A 26,393-nucleotide genomic window follows, 5' to 3' on the forward strand; every position below is an offset into this window, starting at 1 on the left:
TAGAAATGCTCCAATTGAGCTAATTAGCTTATTGTGAGAATATTACAAACGTCTGACCAAACTGAAAAATGTAAATTTCCAATTTCAACCAAACATGCTAGAAATGCTCCAATTGAGCTAATTAGCTTATTGTGAGAATATTACAAACGTCTTACAAAACTGAAAAATGTAAATTTCCAATTTCAACCAAACATGCTAGAAATGCTCCAATTGAGCTAATTAGCTTATTGTTAGAATATTACAAACGTCTTAGAAACTGAAAAATGTAAATTTCCAATTTCAACCAAACATGCTAAAAATGCTCCAATTGAGCTAATTAGCTTATTGTGAGAATATTACAAACGTCTGACAAAACTGAAAAATGTAAATTTCCAATTTCATCCAAACATGCTAGAAATGCTCTAATTGAGCTAATTAGCTTATTGTGAGAATATTACAAACGTCTGACAAAAGTGAAAAATGTAAAATTCCAATTTCAACCAAACATGCTAGAAATGCTCCAATTGAGCTAATTAGCTTATTGTGAGAATATTGCAATTGTCTGACAAAAGTGAAAAATGTAAATTTCCAATTTCAACCAAACATGCTAGAAATGCTCCAATTGAGCTAATTAGCTTATTGTGAGAATATTACAAACGTCTGATAAAACTGAAAAATGTAAATTTCCAATTTCAACCAAACATGCTACAAATGCTCCAATTGAGCTAATTAGCTTATTGTGAGAATATTGCAATTGTCTGACAAAAGGGAAAAATGTAAATTTCCAATTTCAACCAAACATGCTAGAAATGCTCCAATTGAGCTAATTAGCTTATTGTGAGAATATTACAAACGTCTGACCAAACTGAAAAATGTAAATTTCCAATTTCAACCAAACATGCTAGAAATGCTCTAATTGAGCTAATTAGCTTATTGTGAGAATATTACAAACACCTGACAAAACTGAAAAATGTAAATTTCCAACTTCAACCAAACATGCTAGAAATGTTCCAATTGAGCTAATTAGCTTATTGTGAGAATATTACAAACGTCTGACAAAACTGAAAAATGTAATTTTCCAATTTCAACCAAACATGCTAGAAATGCTCCAATTGAGCTAATTAGCTTATTGTGAGAATATTGCAATTGTCTGACAAAACTGAAAAATGTAAATTTCCAATTTCAACCAAACATGCTAGAAATGCTCCAATTGAGCTAATTAGCTTTTTGTGAGAATATTACAAACGTCTTACAAAACTGAAAAATGTAAATTTCCAATTTCAACCAAACATGCTAGAAATGCTCCAATTGAGCTAATTAGCTTATTGTTAGAATATTACAAACGTCTGACAAAAGTGAAAATTGTAAATTTCCAATTTCAACCAAACATGCTAGAAATGCTCAAATTGAGCTAATTAGCTTATTGTGAGAATATTACAAACATCTGACAAAACTGAAAAATGTAAATTTCCAATTTCAACCAAACATGCTAGAAATGCTCCAATTGAGCTAATTAGCTTATTGTGAGAATATTACAAACGTCTGACCAAACTGAAAAATGTAAATTTCCAATTTCAACCAAACAAGCTAGAAATGCTCCAATTGAGCTAATTAGCTTATTGTGAGAATATTACAAACGTCTGACAAAACTGAAAAATGTAAATTTCCAATTTCAACCAAACATGCTAGAAATGCTCCAATTGAGCTAATTAGCTTATTGATAGAATATTGCAATTGTCTGACAAAACTGAAAAATGTAATTTCCAATTTCAACCAAACATGCTAGAAATGCTCCAATTGAGCTAATTAGCTTATTGTGAGAATATTACAAACGTCTTACAAAACTGAAAAATGTAAATTTCCAATTTCAACCAAACATGCTAGAAATGCTCCAATTGAGCTAATTAGCTTATTGTGAGAATATTACAAACGTCTGACAAAAGTAAAAAATGTAAATTTCTGATTTCAACCAAACATGCTAGAAATGCTCCAATTGAGCTAATTAGCTTATTGTGAGAATATTACAAACGTCTGACAAAAGTAAAAAATGTAAATTTCTGATTTCAACCAAACATGCTAGAAATGCTCCAATTGAGCTAATTAGCTTATTGTGAGAATATTACAAACGTCTGACCAAACTGAAAAATGTAAATTTCCAATTTCAACCAAACAAGCTAGAAATGCTCCAATTGAGCTAATTAGCTTATTGTGAGAATATTACAAACGTCTGACAAAACTGAAAAATAGAAATTTCCAATTTCAACCAAACATGCTAGAAATGCTCCAATTGAGCTAATTAGCTTATTGATAGAATATTGCAATTGTCTGACAAAACTGAAAAATGTAATTTCCAATTTCAACCAAACATGCTAGAAATGCTCCAATTGAGCTAATTAGCTTATTGTGAGAATATTACAAACGTCTGACCAAACTGAAAAATGTAAATTTCCAATTTCAACCAAACAAGCTAGAAATGCTCCAATTGAGCTAATTAGCTTATTGTGAGAATATTACAAACGTCTGACATAACTGAAAAATAGAAATTTCCAATTTCAACCAAACATGCTAGAAATGCTCCAATTGAGCTAATTAGCTTATTGATAGAATATTGCAATTGTCTGACAAAACTGAAAAATGTAATTTCCAATTTCAACCAAACATGCTAGAAATGCTCCAATTGAGCTAATTAGCTTATTGTGAGAATATTACAAACGTCTTACAAAACTGAAAAATGTAAATTTCCAATTTCAACCAAACATGCTAGAAATGCTCCAATTGAGCTAATTAGCTTATTGTGAGAATATTACAAACGTCTGACAAAAGTAAAAAATGTAAATTTCTGATTTCAACCAAACATGCTAGAAATGCTCCAATTGAGCTAATTAGCTTATTGTGAGAATATTACAAACGTCTGACAAAACTGAAAAATGTAAATTTCCAATTTCAACCAAACATGCTAGAAATGCTCCAATTGAGCTAATTAGCTTATTGTGAGAATATTGCAATTGTCTGACAAAAGTGAAAAATGTAAATTTCCAATTTCAACCAAACATGCTAGAAATGTTCCAATTGAGCTAATTAGCTTATTGTGAGAATATTGCAATTGTCTGACAAAAGTGAAAAATGAAAATTTCCAATTTCAACCAAACATGCTAGAAATGCTCCAATTGAGCTAATTAGCTTATTGTGAGAATATTACAAACGTCTGACAAAACTGAAAAATGTAAATTTCCAATTTCAACCAAACATGCTAGAAATGCTCCAATTGAGCTAATTAGCTTATTGTGAGAATATTACAAACGTCTGACAAAAGTGAAAAATTTATAATTCCAATTTCAATCAAACATGCTAGAAATGCTCCAATTGCGCAAATAAGCCTACTGTAAGAATTTTACAAACGTCTGACAAAACTGAAAATTTAAATTTTCAATTTCAACCAAACATGCTAGAAATGCTCCAATTGAGCTAATTAGCTTATTGTGAGAATATTGCAATTGTTTGACAAAAGTGAAAAATGTAAATTTCCAATTTCAACCAAACATGCTAGAAATGCTCAAATTGAGCTAATTAGCTTATTGTGAGAATATTACAAAGGTCTGACAAAACTGAAAAATGTAAATTTCCAATTTCAACCAAACATGCTAGAAATGCTCTAATTGAGCCAATTAGCTTATTGTGAGAATATTGCAATTGTCTGACAAAAGTGAAAAATGTAAATTTCCAAATTCAACCAAACATGCTAGAAATGCTCCAATTGAGCTAATTAGCTTATTGTGAGAATATTACAAAGGTCTCACAAAACTGAAAAATGTAAATTTCCAATTTCAACCAAACATGCTAGAAATGCTCCAATTGAGCTAATTAGCTTATTGTGAGAATATTGCAATTGTCTGACAAAAAAGAAAAATGCAAATTTCCAATTTCAACTAAACATGCTAGAAATGCTCCAATTGAGCTAATTAGCTTATTTTGAGAATATTACAAACGTCTGACAAAACTGAAAAATGTAAATTTCCAATTTCAACCAAACATGCTAGAAATGCTCCAATTGAGCTAATTAGCTTATTGTGAGAATATTACAAACGTCTGACAAAACTGAAAAATGTAAATTTCCAATTTCATCCAAACATGCTAGAAATGCTCTAATTGAGCTAATTAGCTTATTGTGAGAATATTACAAACGTCTGACCAAACTGAAAAATGTAAATTTCCAATTTCAACAAAACATGCTAGAAATGCTCCAATTGAGCTAATTAGCTTATTGTGAGAATATTACAAACGTCTGACAAAACTGAAAAATGTAAATTTCCAATTTCAACCAAACATGCTAGAAATGCTCCAATTGAGCTAATTAGCTTATTTTGAGAATATTACAAACGTCTGACAAAACTGAAAAATGTAAATTTCCAATTTCAACCAAACATGCTAGAAATGCTCCAATTGAGCTAATTAGCTTATTGTGAGAATATTACAAACATCTGACAAAAGTGAAAAATGTAAATTTCCAATTTCAACCAAACATGCTAGAAATGCTCCAATTGAGCTAATTAGCTTATTGTGAGAATATTACAAACGTCTGACAAAACTGAAAAATGTAAATTTCTGATTTCAACCTAACATGCTAGAAATGCTCCAATTGAGCTAATTAGCTTATTGTGAGAATATTGCAATTGTCTGACAAAAGTGAAAAATGTAAATTTCCAATTTCAACCAAACATGCTAGAAATGCTCAAATTGAGCTAATTAGCTTATTGTGAGAATATTACAAACGTCTGACAAAACTGAAAAATGTAAATTTCCAATTTCAACCAAACATGCTAGAAATGCTCAAATTGCGCAAATAAGCCTACTGTAAGAATTTTACAAACGTCTGACAAAGCTGAAAAATGTAAATTTCCAATTTCAACCAAACATGCTAGAAATGCTCCAATTGAGCTAATTAGCTTATTGAGAGAATATTGCAATTGTCTGACAAAAGTGAAAAATGCAAATTTCCAATTTCAACTAAACATGCTAGAAATGCTCCAATTGAGCTAATTAGCTTATTTTGAGAATATTACAAACGTCTGACAAAACTGAAAAATGTAAATTTCCAATTTCAACCAAACATGCTAGAAATGCTCCAAATGCGGAAATAAGCTTACTGTAAGAAGTGTACAATTGTCTGATAAAACTGAAAAATGTAAATTTCCAATTTCAACCAAACATGCTAGAAATGCTCCAATTGAGCTAATTAGCTTATTGAGAGAATATTGCAATTGTCTGACAAAAGTGAAAAATGCAAATTTCTAATTTCAACTAAACATGCTAGAAATGCTCCAATTGAGCTAATTAGCTTATTGTGAGAATATTACAAACGTCTGACAAAACTGAAAAATGTAAATTTTCAATTTCAACCAAACATGCTAGAAATGCTCCAATTGAGCTAGCTAGCTTATTGTGAGAATATTACAAACCTCTGACAAAACTGAAAAATGTAAATTTCCAACTTCAACCAAACATGCTAGAAATGCTCAAATTGAGCTAATTAGCTTATTGTGAGAATATTACAAACGTCTGACAAAACTGAAAAATGTAAATTTCCAATTTCAACCAAACATGCTAGAAATGCTCCAATTGAGCTAATTAGCTTATTGTGAGAATATTACAAATGTCTGACCAAACTGAAAAATGTAAATTTCAAATTTCAACCAAACAAGCTAGAAATGCTCCAATTGAGCTAATTAGCTTATTGTGAGAATATTACAAACGTCTGACAAAACTGAAAAATAGAAATTTCCAATTTCAACCAAACATGCTAGAAATGCTCCAATTGAGCTAATTAGCTTATTGATAGAATATTGCAATTGTCTGACAAAACTGAAAAATGTAATTTCCAATTTCAACCAAACATGTTAGAAATGCTCCAATTGAGCTAATTAGCTTATTGTTAGAATATTACAAACGTCTGACAAAAGTGAAAAATGTAAATTTCCAGATTCAACCAAACATGCTAGAAATGCTCCAATTGAGCTAATTAGCTTATTGTGAGAATATTACAAACGTCTTACAAAACTGAAAAATGTAAATTTCCAATTTCAACCAAACATGCTAGAAATGCTCCAACTGAGCTAATTAGCTTATTGTTAGAATATTACAAACGTCTGACAAAAGTGAAAAATGTAAATTTCCAATTTCAACCAAACATGCTAGAAATGCTCAAATTGAGCTAATTAGCTTATTGTGAGAATATTACAAACGTCTGACAAAACTGAAAAATGTAAATTTCCAATTTCAACCAAACATGCTAGAAATGCTCCAATTGAGCTAATTAGCTTATTGTGAGAATATTACAAACGTCTGACCAAACTGAAAAATGTAAATTTCCAATTTCAACCAAACAAGCTAGAAATGCTCCAATTGAGCTAATTAGCTTATTGTGAGAATATTACAAACGTCTGACAAAACTGAAAAATAGAAATTTCCAATTTCAACCAAACATGCTAGAAATGCTCCAATTGAGCTAATTAGCTTATTGATAGAATATTGCAATTGTCTGACAAAACTGAAAAATGTAATTTCCAATTTCAACCAAACATGCTAGAAATGCTCCAATTGAGCTAATTAGCTTATTGTTAGAATATTACAAACGTCTGACAAAAGTGAAAAATGTAAATTTCCAATTTCAACCAAACATGCTAGAAATGCTCCAATTGAGCTAATTAGCTTATTGTGAGAATATTACAAACGTCTTACAAAACTGAAAAATGTAAATTTCCAATTTCAACTAAACATGCTAGAAATGCTCCAATTGAGCTAATTAGCTTATTGTGAGAATATTACAAACGTCTGACAAAAGTAAAAAATGTAAATTTCTGATTTCAACCAAACATGCTAGAAATGCTCCAATTGAGCTAATTAGCTTATTGTGAGAATATTACAAACGTCTGACAAAACTGAAAAATGTAAATTTCCAATTTCAACCAAACATGCTAGAAATGCTCCAATTGAGCTAATTAGCTTATTGTGAGAATATTGCAATTGTCTGACAAAAGTGAAAAATGTAAATTTCCAACTTCAACCAAACATGCTAGAAATGTTCCAATTGAGCTAATTAGCTTATTGTGAGAATATTACAAACGTCTGACAAAACTGAAAAATGTAATTTTCCAATTTCAACCAAACATGCTAGAAATGCTCCAATTGAGCTAATTAGCTTATTGTGAGAATATTGCAATTGTCTGACAAAACTGAAAAATGTAAATTTTCAATTTCAACCAAACATGCTAGAAATGCTCCAATTGAGCTAATTAGCTTATTGTGAGAATATTACAAACGTCTTACCAAACTGAAAAATGTAAATTTCCAATTTCAACCAAACATGCTAGAAATGCTCCAATTGAGCTAATTAGCTTATTGTTAGAATATTACAAACGTCTGACAAAAGTGAAAAATGTAAATTTCCAATTTCAACCAAACATGCTAGAAATGCTCAAATTGAGCTAATTAGCCTATTGTGAGAATATTACAAACATCTGACAAAACTGAAAAATGTAAATTTCCAATTTCAACCAAACATGCTAGAAATGCTCCAATTGAGCTAATTAGCTTATTGTGAGAATATTACAAACGTCTGACCAAACTGAAAAATGTAAATTTCCAATTTCAACCAAACAAGCTAGAAATGCTCCAATTGAGCTAATTAGCTTATTGTGAGAATATTACAAACGTCTGACAAAACTGAAAAATAGAAATTTCCAATTTCAACCAAACATGCTAGAAATGCTCCAATTGAGCTAATTAGCTTATTGATAGAATATTGCAATTGTCTGACAAAACTGAAAAATGTAATTTCCAATTTCAACCAAACATGCTAGAAATGCTCCAATTGAGCTAATTAGCTTATTGTTAGAATATTACAAACGTCTGACAAAAGTGAAAAATGTAAATTTCCAATTTCAACCACACATGCTAGAAATGCTCCAATTGAGCTAATTAGCTTATTGTGAGAATATTACAAACGTCTTACAAAACTGAAAAATGTAAATTTCCAATTTCAACCAAACATGCTAGAAATGCTCCAATTGAGCTAATTAGCTTATTGTGAGAATATTACAAACGTCTGACAAAAGTAAAAAATGTAAATTTCTGATTTCAACCAAACATGCTAGAAATGCTCCAATTGAGCTAATTAGCTTATTGTGAGAATATTACAAACGTCTGACAAAAGTGAAAAATGTAAATTTCCAATTTCAACCAAACATGCTAGAAATGCTCCAATTGAGCTAATTAGCTTATTGTGAGAATATTGCAATTGTCTGACAAAAGTGAAAAATGTAAATTTCCAATTTCAACCAAACATGCTAGAAATGTTCCAATTGAGCTAATTAGCTTATTGTGAGAATATTGCAATTGTCTGACAAAAGTGAAAAATGAAAATTTCCAATTTCAACCAAACATGCTAGAAATGCTCCAATTGAGCTAATTAGCTTATTGTTAGAATATTACAAACGTCTGACAAAAGTGAAAAATGTAAATTTCCAGATTCAACCAAACATGCTAGAAATGCTCCAATTGAGCTAATTAGCTTATTGTGAGAATATTACAAACGTCTTACAAAACTGAAAAATGTAAATTTCCAATTTCAACCAAACATGCTAGAAATGCTCCAACTGAGCTAATTAGCTTATTGTTAGAATATTACAAACGTCTGACAAAAGTGAAAAATGTAAATTTCCAATTTCAACCAAACATGCTAGAAATGCTCAAATTGAGCTAATTAGCTTATTGTGAGAATATTACAAACGTCTGACAAAACTGAAAAATGTAAATTTCCAATTTCAACCAAACATGCTAGAAATGCTCCAATTGAGCTAATTAGCTTATTGTGAGAATATTACAAACGTCTGACCAAACTGAAAAATGTAAATTTCCAATTTCAACCAAACAAGCTAGAAATGCTCCAATTGAGCTAATTAGCTTATTGTGAGAATATTACAAACGTCTGACAAAACTGAAAAATAGAAATTTCCAATTTCAACCAAACATGCTAGAAATGCTCCAATTGAGCTAATTAGCTTATTGATAGAATATTGCAATTGTCTGACAAAACTGAAAAATGTAATTTCCAATTTCAACCAAACATGCTAGAAATGCTCCAATTGAGCTAATTAGCTTATTGTTAGAATATTACAAACGTCTGACAAAAGTGAAAAATGTAAATTTCCAATTTCAACCAAACATGCTAGAAATGCTCCAATTGAGCTAATTAGCTTATTGTGAGAATATTACAAACGTCTTACAAAACTGAAAAATGTAAATTTCCAATTTCAACTAAACATGCTAGAAATGCTCCAATTGAGCTAATTAGCTTATTGTGAGAATATTACAAACGTCTGACAAAAGTAAAAAATGTAAATTTCTGATTTCAACCAAACATGCTAGAAATGCTCCAATTGAGCTAATTAGCTTATTGTGAGAATATTACAAACGTCTGACAAAACTGAAAAATGTAAATTTCCAATTTCAACCAAACATGCTAGAAATGCTCCAATTGAGCTAATTAGCTTATTGTGAGAATATTGCAATTGTCTGACAAAAGTGAAAAATGTAAATTTCCAACTTCAACCAAACATGCTAGAAATGTTCCAATTGAGCTAATTAGCTTATTGTGAGAATATTACAAACGTCTGACAAAACTGAAAAATGTAATTTTCCAATTTCAACCAAACATGCTAGAAATGCTCCAATTGAGCTAATTAGCTTATTGTGAGAATATTGCAATTGTCTGACAAAACTGAAAAATGTAAATTTTCAATTTCAACCAAACATGCTAGAAATGCTCCAATTGAGCTAATTAGCTTATTGTGAGAATATTACAAACGTCTTACCAAACTGAAAAATGTAAATTTCCAATTTCAACCAAACATGCTAGAAATGCTCCAATTGAGCTAATTAGCTTATTGTTAGAATATTACAAACGTCTGACAAAAGTGAAAAATGTAAATTTCCAATTTCAACCAAACATGCTAGAAATGCTCAAATTGAGCTAATTAGCTTATTGTGAGAATATTACAAACATCTGACAAAACTGAAAAATGTAAATTTCCAATTTCAACCAAACATGCTAGAAATGCTCCAATTGAGCTAATTAGCTTATTGTGAGAATATTACAAACGTCTGACCAAACTGAAAAATGTAAATTTCCAATTTCAACCAAACAAGCTAGAAATGCTCCAATTGAGCTAATTAGCTTATTGTGAGAATATTACAAACGTCTGACAAAACTGAAAAATAGAAATTTCCAATTTCAACCAAACATGCTAGAAATGCTCCAATTGAGCTAATTAGCTTATTGATAGAATATTGCAATTGTCTGACAAAACTGAAAAATGTAATTTCCAATTTCAACCAAACATGCTAGAAATGCTCCAATTGAGCTAATTAGCTTATTGTTAGAATATTACAAACGTCTGACAAAAGTGAAAAATGTAAATTTCCAATTTCAACCACACATGCTAGAAATGCTCCAATTGAGCTAATTAGCTTATTGTGAGAATATTACAAACGTCTTACAAAACTGAAAAATGTAAATTTCCAATTTCAACCAAACATGCTAGAAATGCTCCAATTGAGCTAATTAGCTTATTGTGAGAATATTACAAACGTCTGACAAAAGTAAAAAATGTAAATTTCTGATTTCAACCAAACATGCTAGAAATGCTCCAATTGAGCTAATTAGCTTATTGTGAGAATATTACAAACGTCTGACAAAAGTGAAAAATGTAAATTTCCAATTTCAACCAAACATGCTAGAAATGCTCCAATTGAGCTAATTAGCTTATTGTGAGAATATTGCAATTGTCTGACAAAAGTGAAAAATGTAAATTTCCAATTTCAACCAAACATGCTAGAAATGTTCCAATTGAGCTAATTAGCTTATTGTGAGAATATTGCAATTGTCTGACAAAAGTGAAAAATGAAAATTTCCAATTTCAACCAAACATGCTAGAAATGCTCCAATTGAGCTAATTAGCTTATTGTGAGAATATTACAAACGTCTGACAAAACTGAAAAATGTAAATTTCCAATTTCAACCAAACATGCTAGAAATGCTCCAATGGAGCTAATTAGCTTATTGTGAGAATATTACAAATGTCTGACAAAAGTGAAAAATTTATAATTCCAATTTCAATCAAACATGCTAGAAATGTTCCAATTGCGCAAATAAGCCTACTGTAAGAATTTTACAAACGTCTGACAAAACTGAAAATTTAAATTTTCAATTTCAACCAAACATGCTAGAAATGCTCCAATTGAGCTAATTAGCTTATTGTGAGAATATTGCAATTGTTCGACAAAAGTGAAAAATGTAAATTTCCAATTTCAACCAAACATGCTAGAAATGCTCCATTTGAGCTAATTAGCTTATTGTGAGAATATTACAAAGGTCTGACAAAACTGAAAAATGTAAATTTCCAATTTCAACCAAACATGCTAGAAATGCTCTAATTGAGCCAAATTAGCTTATTGTGAGAATATTGCAATTGTCTGACAAAAGTGAAAAATGTAAATTTCCAAATTCAACCAAACATGCTAGAAATGCTCCAATTGAGCTAATTAGCTTATTGTGAGAATATTACAAAGGTCTCACAAAACTGAAAAATGTAAATTTCCAATTTCAACTAAACATGCTAGAAATGCTCCAATTGAGCTAATTAGCTTATTTTGAGAATATTACAAACGTCTGACAAAACTGAAAAATGTAAATTTCCAATTTCAACCAAACATGCTAGAAATGCTCCAATTGAGCTAATTAGCTTATTGTGAGAATATTACAAACGTCTGACAAAACTGAAAAATGTAAATTTCCAATTTCATCCAAACATGCTAGAAATGCTCTAATTGAGCTAATTAGCTTATTGTGAGAATATTACAAACGTCTGACAAAAGTGAAAAATGTAAAATTCCAATTTCAACCAAACATGCTAGAAATGCTCCAATTGAGCTAATTAGCTTATTGTGAGAATATTACAAACGTCTGACCAAACTGAAAAATGTAAATTTCCAATTTCAACAAAACATGCTAGAAATGCTCCAATTGAGCTAATTAGCTTATTGTGAGAATATTACAAACGTCTGACAAAACTGAAAAATGTAAATTTCCAATTTCAACCAAACATGCTAGAAATGTTCCAATTGAGCTAATTAGCTTATTGTGAGAATATTACAAACCTCTGACAAAAGTGAAAAATGTAAATTTCCAATTTCAACCAAACATGCTAGAAATGCTCCAATTGAGCTAATTAGCTTATTGTGAGAATATTGCAATTGTCTGACAAAAAAGAAAAATGCAAATTTCCAATTTCAACTAAACATGCTAGAAATGCTCCAATTGAGCTAATTAGCTTATTTTGAGAATATTACAAACGTCTGACAAAACTGAAAAATGTAAATTTCCAATTTCAACCAAACATGCTAGAAATGCTCCAATTGAGCTAATTAGCTTATTGTGAGAATATTACAAACGTCTGACAAAACTGAAAAATGTAAATTTCCAATTTCATCCAAACATGCTAGAAATGCTCTAATTGAGCTAATTAGCTTATTGTGAGAATATTACAAACGTCTGACAAAAGTGAAAAATGTAAAATTCCAATTTCAACCAAACATGCTAGAAATGCTCCAATTGAGCTAATTAGCTTATTGTGAGAATATTACAAACGTCTGACCAAACTGAAAAATGTAAATTTCCAATTTCAACAAAACATGCTAGAAATGCTCCAATTGAGCTAATTAGCTTATTGTGAGAATATTACAAACGTCTGACAAAACTGAAAAATGTAAATTTCCAATTTCAACCAAACATGCTAGAAATGTTCCAATTGAGCTAATTAGCTTATTGTGAGAATATTACAAACCTCTGACAAAAGTGAAAAATGTAAATTTCCAATTTCAACCAAACATGCTAGAAATGCTCCAATTGAGCTAATTAGCTTATTGTGAGAATATTGCAATTGTCTGACAAAAGTGAAAAATGTAAATTTCCAATTTCAACCAAACATGCTAGAAATGCTCCAATTGAGCTAATTAGCTTATTGTGAGAATATTACAAACGTCTGAGAAAACTGAAAAATGTAAATTTCCAATTTCAACCAAACATGCTAGAAATGCTCCAATTGAGCTAATTAGCTTATTGTGAGAATATTGCAATTGTCTGACAAAAGGGAAAAATGTAAATTTCCAATTTCAACCAAACATGCTAGAAATGCTCCAATTGAGCTAATTAGCTTATTGTGAGAATATTACAAACGTCTGACCAAACTGAAAAATGTAAATTTCCAATTTCAACCAAACATGCTAGAAATGCTCTAATTGAGCTAATTAGCTTATTGTGAGAATATTACAAACGTCTGACAAAACTAAAAAATGTAAATTTCCAATTTCAACCAAACATGCTAGAAATGTTCCAATTGAGCTAATTAGCTTATTGTGAGAATATTACAAACGTCTGACAAAAGTGAAAAATGTAATTTTCCAATTTCAACCAAACATGCTAGAAATGCTCCAATTGAGCTAATTAGCTTATTGTGAGAATATTGCAATTGTCTGACAAAAGTGAAAAATGTAAATTTTCAATTTCAACCAAACATGCTAGAAATGCTCCAATTGAGCTAATTAGCTTATTGCGAGAATATTGCAATTGTCTGACAAAAGTGAAAAATGTAAATTTCCAATTTCAACCAAACATGCTAGAAATGCTCCAATTGAGCTAATTAGCTTATTGTGAGAATATTGCAATTGTCTGACAAAAGTGAAAAATGTAAATTTCCAATTTCAACCAAACATGCTAGAAATGCTCCAATTGAGCTAATTAGCTTATTGTGAGAATATTACAAACGTCTGACAAAAGTGAAAAATGTAAATTTCCAATTTCAACCAAACATGCTAGAAATGTTCCAATTGAGCTAATTAGCTTATTGTGAGAATATTACAAACGTCTGACAAGAGTGAAAAATGTAAATTTCCAATTTCAATCAAACATGCTAGAAATGCTCCAATTGAGCTAATAAGCCTACTGTAAGAATTTTACAAATGTCTGACAAAACTGAAAATTTAAATTTTCAATTTCAACCAAACATGCTAGAAATGCTCCAATTGAGCTAATTAGCTTAATGTGAGAATAGTGCAATTGTTTGACAAAAGTGAAAAATGTAAATTTTCAATTTCAACAAAACATGCTAGAAATGCTCCAATTGAGCTAATTAGCTTATTGTGAGAATATTACAAACGTCCGACAAAACTGAAAAATGTAAATTTCCAATTTCAACCAAACATGCTAGAAATGCTCCATTTGAGCTAATTAGCTTTTTGTGAGAATATTACAAACGTCTGACAAAACTGAAAAATGTAAATTTCCAATTTCAACCAAACATGCTAGAAATGCTCCAATTGAGCTAATTAGCTTATTGTGAGAATATTACAAACGTCTGACAAAACTGAAAAATGTAAACTTCCAATTTCAACCAAACATGCTAGAAATGCTCCAATTGAACTAATTAGCTTATTGTGAGAATATTACAAACGTCTGACAAAACTGAAAAATGTAAATTTCCAAATTCAAGCAAACATGCTAGAAATGCTCCAATTGAGCTAATTAGCTTATTATGAGAATATTACAAACGTATGACAAAACTGAAAAATGTAAATTTCCAATTTCAACTAAACATGCTAGAAATGCTCCAATTGAGCTAATTAGCTTATTGTGAGAATATTGCAATTGTCTGACAAAACTGAAAAATGTAAATTTCCAATTTTAACCAAACATGCTAGAAATGCTCCAATTGAGCTAATTAGCTTATTGTGAGAATATTGCAATTGTCTGACAAAAGTGAAAAATGTAAATTTCCAATTTCAACCAAACATGCTAGAAATGCTCCAATTGAGCTAATTAGCTTATTGTGAGAATATTACAAACGTCTGACAAAAGTGAAAAATGTAAATTTCCAATTTCAACCAAACATGCTAGAAATGCTCCAATTGAGCTAATTAGCTTATTGTGAGAATATTACAAACGTCTGACAAAACTGAAAAATGTAATTTTCTGATTTCAACCAAACATGCTAGAAATGCTCCAATTGAGCTAATTAGCTTATTGTGAGAATATTGCAATTGTCTGACAAAAGTGAAAAATGTAAATTTCCAATTTCAACCAAACATGCTAGAAATGCTCAAATTGAGCTAATTAGCTTATTGTGAGAATATTACAAACGTCTGACAAAACTGAAAAATGTAAATTTCCAATTTCAACCAAACATGCTAGAAATGCTCAAATTGCGCAAATAAGCCTACTGTAAGAATTTTACAAACGTCTGACAAAGCTGAAAAATGTAAATTTCCAATTTCAACCAAACATGCTAGAAATGCTCCAATTGAGCTAATTAGCTTATTGAGAGAATATTGCAATTGTCTGACAAAAGTGAAAAATGCAAATTTCCAATTTCAACTGAACATGCTAGAAATGCTCCAATTGAGCTAATTAGCTTATTTTGAGAATATTACAAACGTCTGACAAAACTGAAAAATGTAAATTTCCAATTTCAACCAAACATGCTAGAAATGCTCCAATTGAGCTAATTAGCTTATTGTGAGAATATTGCAATTGTCTGACAAAAGTGAAAAATGTAAATTTCCAATTTCAACCAAACATGCTAGAAATGCTCCAATTGAGCTAATTAGCTTATTGTGAGAATATTACAAACGTCTGACAAAAGTGAAAAATGTAAATTTCCAATTTCAACCAAACATGCTAGAAATGCTCCAATTGAGCTAATTAGCTTATTGTGAGAATATTACAAACGTCTGACAAAACTGAAAAATGTAAATTTCTGATTTCAACCAAACATGCTAGAAATGCTCCAATTGAGCTAATTAGCTTATTGTGAGAATATTGCAATTGTCTGACAAAAGTGAAAAATGTAAATTTCCAATTTCAACCAAACATGCTAGAAATGCTCAAATTGAGCTAATTAGCTTATTGTGAGAATATTACAAACGTCTGACAAAACTGAAAAATGTAAATTTCCAATTTCAACCAAACATGCTAGAAATGCTCAAATTGCGCAAATAAGCCTACTGTAAGAATTTTACAAACGTCTGACAAAGCTGAAAAATGTAAATTTCCAATTTCAACCAAACATGCTAGAAATGCTCCAATTGAGCTAATTAGCTTATTGAGAGAATATTGCAATTGTCTGACAAAAGTGAAAAATGCAAATTTCCAATTTCAACTGAACATGCTAGAAATGCTCCAATTGAGCTAATTAGCTTATTTTGAGAATATTACAAACGTCTGACAAAACTGAAAAATGTAAATTTCCAATTTCAACCAAACATGCTAGAAATGCTCCAAATGCGGAAATAAGCTTACTGTAAGAAGTGTACAATTGTCTGACAAAACTGAAAAATGTAAATTTCCAATTTCAACCAAACATGCTAGAAATGCTCCAATTGAGCTAATTAGCTTATTGAGAGAATATTGCAATTGTCTGACAAAAGTGAAAAATGCAAATTTCCAATTTCAACTAAACATGCTAGAAATGCTCCAATTGAGCTAATTAGCTTATTGTGAGAATATTACAAACGTCTGACAAAACTGAAAAATGTAAATTTTCAATTTCAACCAAACATGCTAGAAATGCTCCAATTGAGCTAGTTAGCTTATTGTGAGAATATTACAAACCTCTGACAAAACTGAAAAATGTAAATTTCCAACTTCAACCAAACATGCTAGAAATGCTCCAATTGAGTTAAATAGCTTATTGTGAGAATATTACAAACGTTCGACAAAAGCGAAAAATGTAAATTTCCAATTTCAACCAAACATGCTAGAAATGCTCCAATTGAGCTAATTAGCTTATTGTGAAAATATTACAAACGTCTGACAAAACTGAAAAATGTAAATTTCCAATTTCAACCAAACATGCTAGAAATGCTCCAATTGAGCTAATTAGCTTATTGTGAGAATATTACAAACGTCTGACCAAACTGAAAAATGTAAATTTCCAATTTCAACCAAACAAGCTAGAAATGCTCCAATTGAGCTAATTAGCTTATTGTGAGAATATTACAAACGTCTGACAAAACTGAAAAATAGAAATTTCCAATTTCAACCAAACATGCTAGAAATGCTCCAATTGAGCTAATTATCTTATTGATAGAATATTGCAATTGTCTGACAAAACTGAAAAATGTAATTTCCAATTTCAACCAAACATGCTAGAAATGCTCCAATTGAGCTAATTAGCTTATTGTTAGAATATTACAAACGTCTGACAAAAGTGAAAAATGTAAATTTCCAATTTCAACCAAACATGCTAGAAATGCTCCAATTGAGCTAATTAGCTTATTGTGAGAATATTACAAACGTCTTACAAAACTGAAAAATGTAAATTTCCAATTTCAACCAAACATGCTAGAAATGCTCCAATTGAGCTAATTAGCTTATTGTTAGAATATTACAAACGTCTGACAAAAGTGAAAAATGTAAATTTCCAATTTCAACCAAACATGCTAGAAATGCTCAAATTGAGCTAATTAGCTTATTGTGAGAATATTACAAACGTCTTACAAAACTGAAAAATGTAAATTTCCAATTTCAACCAAACATGCTAGAAATGCTCCAATTGAGCTAATTAGCTTATTGTGAGAATATTACAAACGTCTGACCAAACTGAAAAATGTAAATTTCCAATTTCAACCAAACAAGCTAGAAATGCTCCAATTGAGCTAATTAGCTTATTGTGAGAATATTACAAACGTCTGACAAAACTGAAAAATAGAAATTTCTGATTTCAACCAAACATGCTAGAAATGCTCCAATTGAGCTAATTAGCTTATTGATAGAATATTGCAATTGTCTGACAAAACTGAAAAATGTAATTTCCAATTTCAACCAAACATGCTAGAAATGCTCCAATTGAGCTAATTAGCTTATTGTTAGAATATTACAAACGTCTGACAAAAGTGAAAAATGTAAATTTCCAATTTCAACCAAACATGCTAGAAATGCTCCAATTGAGCTAATTAGCTTATTGTGAGAATATTACAAACGTCTTACAAAACTGAAAAATGTAAATTTCCAATTTCAACCAAATATGCTAGAAATGCTCCAATTGAGCTAATTAGCTTATTGTGAGAATATTACAAACGTCTGACAAAAGAGAAAAATGTAAATTTCTGACTTCAACCAAACATGCTAGAAATGCTCCAATTGAGCTAATTAGCTTATTGTGAGAATATTACAAACGTCTGACAAAACTGAAAAATGTAAATTTCCAATTTCAACCAAACATGCTAGAAATGCTCCAATTGAGCTAATTAGCTTATTGTGAGAATATTACAAACGTCTGACCAAACTGAAAAATGTAAATTTCCAATTTCAACCAAACATGCTAGAAATGCTCCAATTGAGCTAATTAGCTTATTGTGAGAATATTACAAACGTCTTACAAAACTGAAAAATGTAAATTTCCAATTTCAACCAAACATGCTAGAAATGCTCCAATTGAGCTAATTAGCTTATTGTTAGAATATTACAAACGTCTGACAAAAGTGAAAAATGTAAATTTCCAATTTCAACCAAACATGCTAGAAATGCTCAAATTGAGCTAATTAGCTTATTGTGAGAATATTACAAACGTCTGACAAAACTGAAAAATGTAAATTTCCAATTTCAACCAAACATGCTAGAAATGCTCCAATTGAGCTAATTAGCTTATTGTGAGAATATTACAAACGTCTGACCAAACTGAAAAATGTAAATTTCCAATTTCAACCAAACAAGCTAGAAATGCTCCAATTGAGCTAATTAGCTCATTGTGAGAATATTACAAACGTCTGACAAAACTGAAAAATAGAAATTTCTGATTTCAACCAAACATGCTAGAAATGCTCCAATTGAGCTAATTAGCTTATTGATAGAATATTGCAATTGTCTGACAAAACTGAAAAATGTAATTTCCAATTTCAACCAAACATGCTAGAAATGCTCCAATTGAGCTAATTAGCTTATTGTTAGAATATTACAAACGTCTGACAAAAGTGAAAAATGTAAATTTCCAATTTCAACCAAACATGCTAGAAATGCTCCAATTGAGCTAATTAGCTTATTGTGAGAATATTACAAACGTCTTACAAAACTGAAAAATGTAAATTTCCAATTTCAACCAAATATGCTAGAAATGCTCCAATTGAGCTAATTAGCTTATTGTGAGAATATTACAAACGTCTGACAAAAGTGAAAAATGTAAATTTCTGACTTCAACCAAACATGCTAGAAATGCTCCAATTGAGCTAATTAGCTTATTGTGAGAATATTACAAACGTCTGACAAAAGTGAAAAATGTAAATTTCCAATTTCAACCAAACATGCTAGAAATGCTCCAATTGAGCTAATTAGCTTATTGTGAGAATATTACAAACGTCTGACCAAACTGAAAAATGTAAATTTCCAATTTCAACCAAACATGCTAGAAATGCTCCAATTGAGCTAATTAGCTTATTGTGAAAATATTACAAACGTCTTACAAAACTGAAAAATGTAAATTTCCAATTTCAACCAAACATGCTAGAAATGCTCCAATTGAGCTAATTAGCTTATTGTTAGAATATTACAAACGTCTGACAAAAGTGAAAAATGTAAATTTCCAATTTCAACCAAACATGCTAGAAATGCTCAAATTGAGCTAATTAGCTTATTGTGAGAATATTACAAACGTCTGACAAAACTGAAAAATGTAAATTTCCAATTTCAACCAAACATGCTAGAAATGCTCCAATTGAGCTAATTAGCTTATTGTGAGAATATTACAAACGTCTGACCAAACTGAAAAATGTAAATTTCCAATTTCAACCAAACAAGCTAGAAATGCTCCAATTGAGCTAATTAGCTTATTGTGAGAATATTGCAATTGTCTGACAAAAGGGAAAAATGTAAATTTCCAATTTCAACCAAACATGCTAGAAATGCTCTAATTGAGCTAATTAGCTTATTGTGAGAATATTACAAACGTCTGACCAAACTGAAAAATGTAAATTTCCAATTTCAACCAAACATGCTAGAAATGCTCTAATTGAGCTAATTAGCTTATTGTGAGAATATTACAAACACCTGACAAAACTGAAAAATGTAAATTTCCAACTTCAACCAAACATGCTAGAAATGTTCCAATTGAGCTAATTAGCTTATTGTGAGAATATTACAAACGTCTGACAAAACTGAAAAATGTAATTTTCCAATTTCAACCAAACATGCTAGAAATGCTCCAATTGAGCTAATTAGCTTATTGTGAGAATATTGCAATTGTCTGACAAAACTGAAAAATGTAAATTTTCAATTTCAACCAAACATGCTAGAAATGCTCCAATTGAGCTAATTAGCTTATTGTGAGAATATTACAAACGTCTTACAAAACTGAAAAATGTAAATTTCCAATTTCAACCAAACATGCTAGAAATGCTCCAATTGAGCTAATTAGCTTATTGTTAGAATATTACAAATGTCTGACAAAAGTGAAAAATGTAAATTTCCAATTTCAACCAAACATGCTAGAAATGCTCAAATTGAGCTAAATAGCTTATTGTGAGAATATTACAAACATCTGACAAAACTGAAAAATGTAAATTTCCAATTTCAACCAAACATGCTAGAAATGCTCCAATTGAGCTAATTAGCTTATTGTGAGAATATTACAAACGTCTGACAAAACTGAAAAATAGAAATTTCCAATTTCAACCAAACATGCTAGAAATGCTCCAATTGAGCTAATTAGCTTATTGATAGAATATTGCAATTGTCTGACAAAACTGAAAAATGTAATTTCCAATTTCAACCAAACATGCTAGAAATGCTCCAATTGAGCTAATTAGCTTATTGTTAGAATATTACAAACGTCTGACAAAAGTGAAAAATGTAAATTTCCAATTTCAACCACACATGCTAGAAATGCTCCAATTGAGCTAATTAGCTTATTGTGAGAATATTACAAACGTCTTACAAAACTGAAAAATGTAAATTTCCAATTTCAACCAAACATGCTAGAAATGCTCCAATTGAGCTAATTAGCTTATTGTGAGAATATTACAAACGTCTGACAAAAGTAAAAAATGTAAATTTCTGATTTCAACCAAACATGCTAGAAATGCTCCAATTGAGCTAATTAGCTTATTGTGAGAATATTACAAACGTCTGACAAAACTGAAAAATGTAAATTTCCAATTTCAACCAAACATGCTAGAAATGCTCCAATTGAGCTAATTAGCTTATTGTGAGAATATTGCAATTGTCTGACAAAAGTGAAAAATGTAAATTTCCAATTTCAACCAAACATGCTAGAAATGTTCCAATTGAGCTAATTAGCTTATTGTGAGAATATCGCAATTGTCTGACAAAAGTGAAAAATGAAAATTTCCAATTTCAACCAAACATGCTAGAAATGCTCCAATTGAGCTAATTAGCTTATTGTTAGAATATTACAAACGTCTGACAAAAGTCAAAAATGTAAATTTCCAATTTCAACCAAATATGCTAGAAATGCTCCAATTGAGCTAATTAGCTTATTGTGAGAATATTACAAACGTCTGACAAAAGTGAAAAATGTAAATTTCTGACTTCAACCAAACATGCTAGAAATGCTCCAATTGAGCTAATTAGCTTATTGTGAGAATATTACAAACGTCTGACAAAACTGAAAAATGTAAATTTCCAATTTCAACCAAACATGCTAGAAATGCTCCAATTGAGCTAATTAGCTTATTGTGAGAATATTACAAACGTCTTACAAAACTGAAAAATGTAAATTTCCAATTTCAACCAAACATGCTAGAAATGCTCCAATTGAGCTAATTAGCTTATTGTTAGAATATTACAAACGTCTGACAAAAGTGAAAAATGTAAATTTCCAATTTCAACCAAACATGCTAGAAATGCTCAAATTGAGCTAATTAGCTTATTGTGAGAATATTACAAACGTCTGACAAAACTGAAAAATGTAAATTTCCAATTTCAACCAAACATGCTAGAAATGCTCCAATTGAGCTAATTAGCTTATTGTGAGAATATTACAAACGTCTGACCAAACTGAAAAATGTAAATTTCCAATTTCAACCAAACAAGCTAGAAATGCTCCAATTGAGCTAATTGGCTTATTGTGAGAATATTGCAATTGTCTGACAAAAGCGAAAAATGTAAATTTCCAATTTCAACCAAACATGCTAGAAATGCTCTAATTGAGCTAATTAGCTTATTGTGAGAATATTACAAACGTCTGACCAAACTGAAAAATGTAAATTTCCAATTTCAACCAAACATGCTAGAAATGCTCTAATTGAGCTAATTAGCTTATTGTGAGAATATTACAAACACCTGACAAAACTGAAAAATGTAAATTTCCAACTTCAACCAAACAAGCTAGAAATGTTCCAATTGAGCTAATTAGCTTATTGTGAGAATATTACAAACGTCTGACAAAACTGAAAAATGTAATTTTCCAATTTCAACTAAACATGCTAGAAATGCTCCAATTGAGCTAATTAGCTTATTGTGAGAATATTGCAATTGTCTGACAAAACTGAAAAATGTAAATTTTCAATTTCAACCAAACATGCTAGAAATGCTCCAATTGAGCTAATTAGCTTATTGTGAGAATATTACAAACGTCTTACAAAACTGAAAAATGTAAATTTCCAATTTCAACCAAACATGCTAGAAATGCTCCAATTGAGCTAATTAGCTTATTGTTAGAATATTACAAATGTCTGACAAAAGTGAAAAATGTAAATTTCCAATTTCAACCAAACATGCTAGAAATGCTCAAATTGAGCTAATTAGCTTATTGTGAGAATATTACAAACATCTGACAAAACTGAAAAATGTAAATTTCCAATTTCAACCAAACATGCTAGAAATGCTCCAATTGAGCTAATTAGCTTATTGTGAGAATATTACAAACGTCTGACCAAACTGAAAAATGTAAATTTCCAATTTCAACCAAACAAGCTAGAAATGCTCCAATTGAGCTAATTAGCTTATTGTGAGAATATTACAAACGTCTGACAAAACTGAAAAATAGAAATTTCCAATTTCAACCAAACATGCTAGAAATGCTCCAATTGAGCTAATTAGCTTATTGATAGAATATTGCAATTGTCTGACAAAACTGAAAAATGTAATTTCCAATTTCAACCAAACATGCTAGAAATGCTCCAATTGAGCTAATTAGCTTATTGTTAGAATATTACAAACGTCTGACAAAACTGAAAAATGTAAATTTCCAATTTCAACCACACATGCTAGAAATGCTCCAATTGAGCTAATTAGCTTATTGTGAGAATATTACAAACGTCTTACAAAACTGAAAAATGTAAATTTCCAATTTCAACCAAACATGCTAGAAATGCTCCAATTGAGCTAATTAGCTTATTGTGAGAATATTACAAACGTCTGACAAAAGTAAAAAATGTAAATTTCTGATTTCAACCAAACATGCTAGAAATGCTCCAATTGAGCTAATTAGCTTATTGTGAGAATATTACAAACGTCTGACAAAACTGAAAAATGTAAATTTCCAATTTCAACCAAACATGCTAGAAATGCTCCAATTGAGCTAATTAGCTTATTGTGAGAATATTGCAATTGTCTGACAAAAGTGAAAAATGTAAATTTCCAATTTCAACCAAACATGCTAGAAATGTTCCAATTGAGCTAATTAGCTTATTGTGAGAATATTGCAATTGTCTGACAAAAGTGAAAAATGAAAATTTCCAATTTCAACCAAACATGCTAGAAATGCTCCAATTGAGCTAATTAGCTTATTGTTAGAATATTACAAACGTCTGACAAAAGTCAAAAATGTAAATTTCCAATTTCAACCAAACATGCTAGAAATGCTCCAATTGAGCTAATTAGCTTATTGTGAGAATATTACAAACGTCTTACAAAACTGAAAAATGTAAATTTCCAATTTCAACCAAACATGCTAGAAATGCTCCAATTGAGCTAATTAGCTTATTGTTAGAATATTACAAACGTCTGACAAAAGTGAAAAATGTAAATTTCCAATTTCAACCAAACATGCTAGAAATGCTCCAATTGAGCTAATTAGCTTATTGTGAGAATATTACAAACGTCTGACAAAACTGAAAAATGTAAATTTCCAATTTCAACCAAACATGCTAGAAATGCTCCAATTGAGCTAATTAGCTTATTGTGAGAATATTACAAACGTCTGACCAAACTGAAAAATGTAAATTTCCAATTTCAACCAAACAAGCTAGAAATGCTCCAATTGAGCTAATTAGCTTATTGTGAGAATATTACAAACGTCTGACAAAACTGAAAAATAGAAATTTCTGATTTCAACCAAACATGCTAGAAATGCTCCAATTGAGCTAATTAGCTTATTGATAGAATATTGCAATTGTCTGACAAAACTGAAAAATGTAATTTCCAATTTCAACCAAACATGCTAGAAATGCTCCAATTGAGCTAATTAGCTTATTGTGAGAATATTGCAATTGTCTGACAAAAAAGAAAAATGCAAATTTCCAATTTCAACTAAACATGCTAGAAATGCTCCAATTGAGCTAATTAGCTTATTTTGAGAATATTACAAACGTCTGACAAAACTGAAAAATGTAAATTTCCAATTTCAACCAAACATGCTAGAAATGCTCCAATTGAGCTAATTAGCTTATTGTGAGAATATTACAAACGTCTGACAAAACTGAAAAATGTAAATTTCCAATTTCATCCAAACATGCTAGAAATGCTCTAATTGAGCTAATTAGCTTATTGTGAGAATATTACAAACGTCTGACAAAAGTGAAAAATGTAAAATTCCAATTTCAACCAAACATGCTAGAAATGCTCCAATTGAGCTAATTAGCTTATTGTGAGAATATTACAAACGTCTGACCAAACTGAAAAATGTAAATTTCCAATTTCAACAAAACATGCTAGAAATGCTCCAATTGAGCTAATTAGCTTATTGTGAGAATATTACAAACGTCTGAGAAAACTGAAAAATGTAAATTTCCAATTTCAACCAAACATGCTAGAAATGCTCCAATTGAGCTAATTAGCTTATTGTGAGAATATTGCAATTGTCTGACAAAAGGGAAAAATGTAAATTTCCAATTTCAACCAAACATGCTAGAAATGCTCCAATTGAGCTAATTAGCTTATTGTGAGAATATTACAAACGTCTGACCAAACTGAAAAATGTAAATTTCCAATTTCAACCAAACATGCTAGAAATGCTCTAATTGAGCTAATTAGCTTATTGTGAGAATATTACAAACGTCTGACAAAACTAAAAAATGTAAATTTCGAATTTCAACCAAACATGCTAGAAATGTTCCAATTGAGCTAATTAGCTTATTGTGAGAATATTACAAACGTCTGACAAAAGTGAAAAATGTAATTTTCCAATTTCAACCAAACATGCTAGAAATGCTCCAATTGAGCTAATTAGCTTATTGTGAGAATATTGCAATTGTCTGACAAAAGTGAAAAATGTAAATTTTCAATTTCAACCAAACATGCTAGAAATGCTCCAATTGAGCTAATTAGCTTATTGTGAGAATATTACAAATGTCTGACAAAAGTGAAAAATGTAAATTTCCAATTTCAACCAAACATGCTAGAAATGCTCCAATTGAGCTAATTAGCTTATTGTGAGAATATTACAAACGTCTGACAAAACTGAAAAATGTAAATTTCTGATTTCAACCAAACATGCTAGAAATGCTCCAATTGAGCTAATTAGCTTATTGTGAGAATATTGCAATTGTCTGACAAAAGTGAAAAATGTAAATTTCCAATTTCAACCAAACATGCTAGAAATGCTCAAATTGAGCTAATTAGCTTATTGTGAGAATATTACAAACGTCTGACAAAACTGAAAAATGTAAATTTCCAATTTCAACCAAACATGCTAGAAATGCTCAAATTGCGCAAATAAGCCTACTGTAAGAATTTTACAAACGTCTGACAAAGCTGAAAAATGTAAATTTCCAATTTCAACCAAACATGCTAGAAATGCTCCAATTGAGCTAATTAGCTTATTGAGAGAATATTGCAATTGTCTGACAAAAGTGAAAAATGCAAATTTCCAATTTCAACTGAACATGCTAGAAATGCTCCAATTGAGCTAATTAGCTTATTTTGAGAATATTACAAACGTCTGACAAAACTGAAAAATGTAAATTTCCAATTTCAACCAAACATGCTAGAAATGCTCCAATTGAGCTAATTAGCTTATTGTGAGAATATTGCAATTGTCTGACAAAAGTGAAAAATGTAAATTTCCAATTTCAACCAAACATGCTAGAAATGCTCCAATTGAGCTAATTAGCTTACTGTGAGAATATTACAA

Source organism: Watersipora subatra, chromosome 3 (assembly GCF_963576615.1).
Source record: "Watersipora subatra chromosome 3, tzWatSuba1.1, whole genome shotgun sequence".
In the NCBI taxonomy this organism is placed as follows: Eukaryota; Metazoa; Bryozoa; class Gymnolaemata; order Cheilostomatida; family Watersiporidae; genus Watersipora; species Watersipora subatra.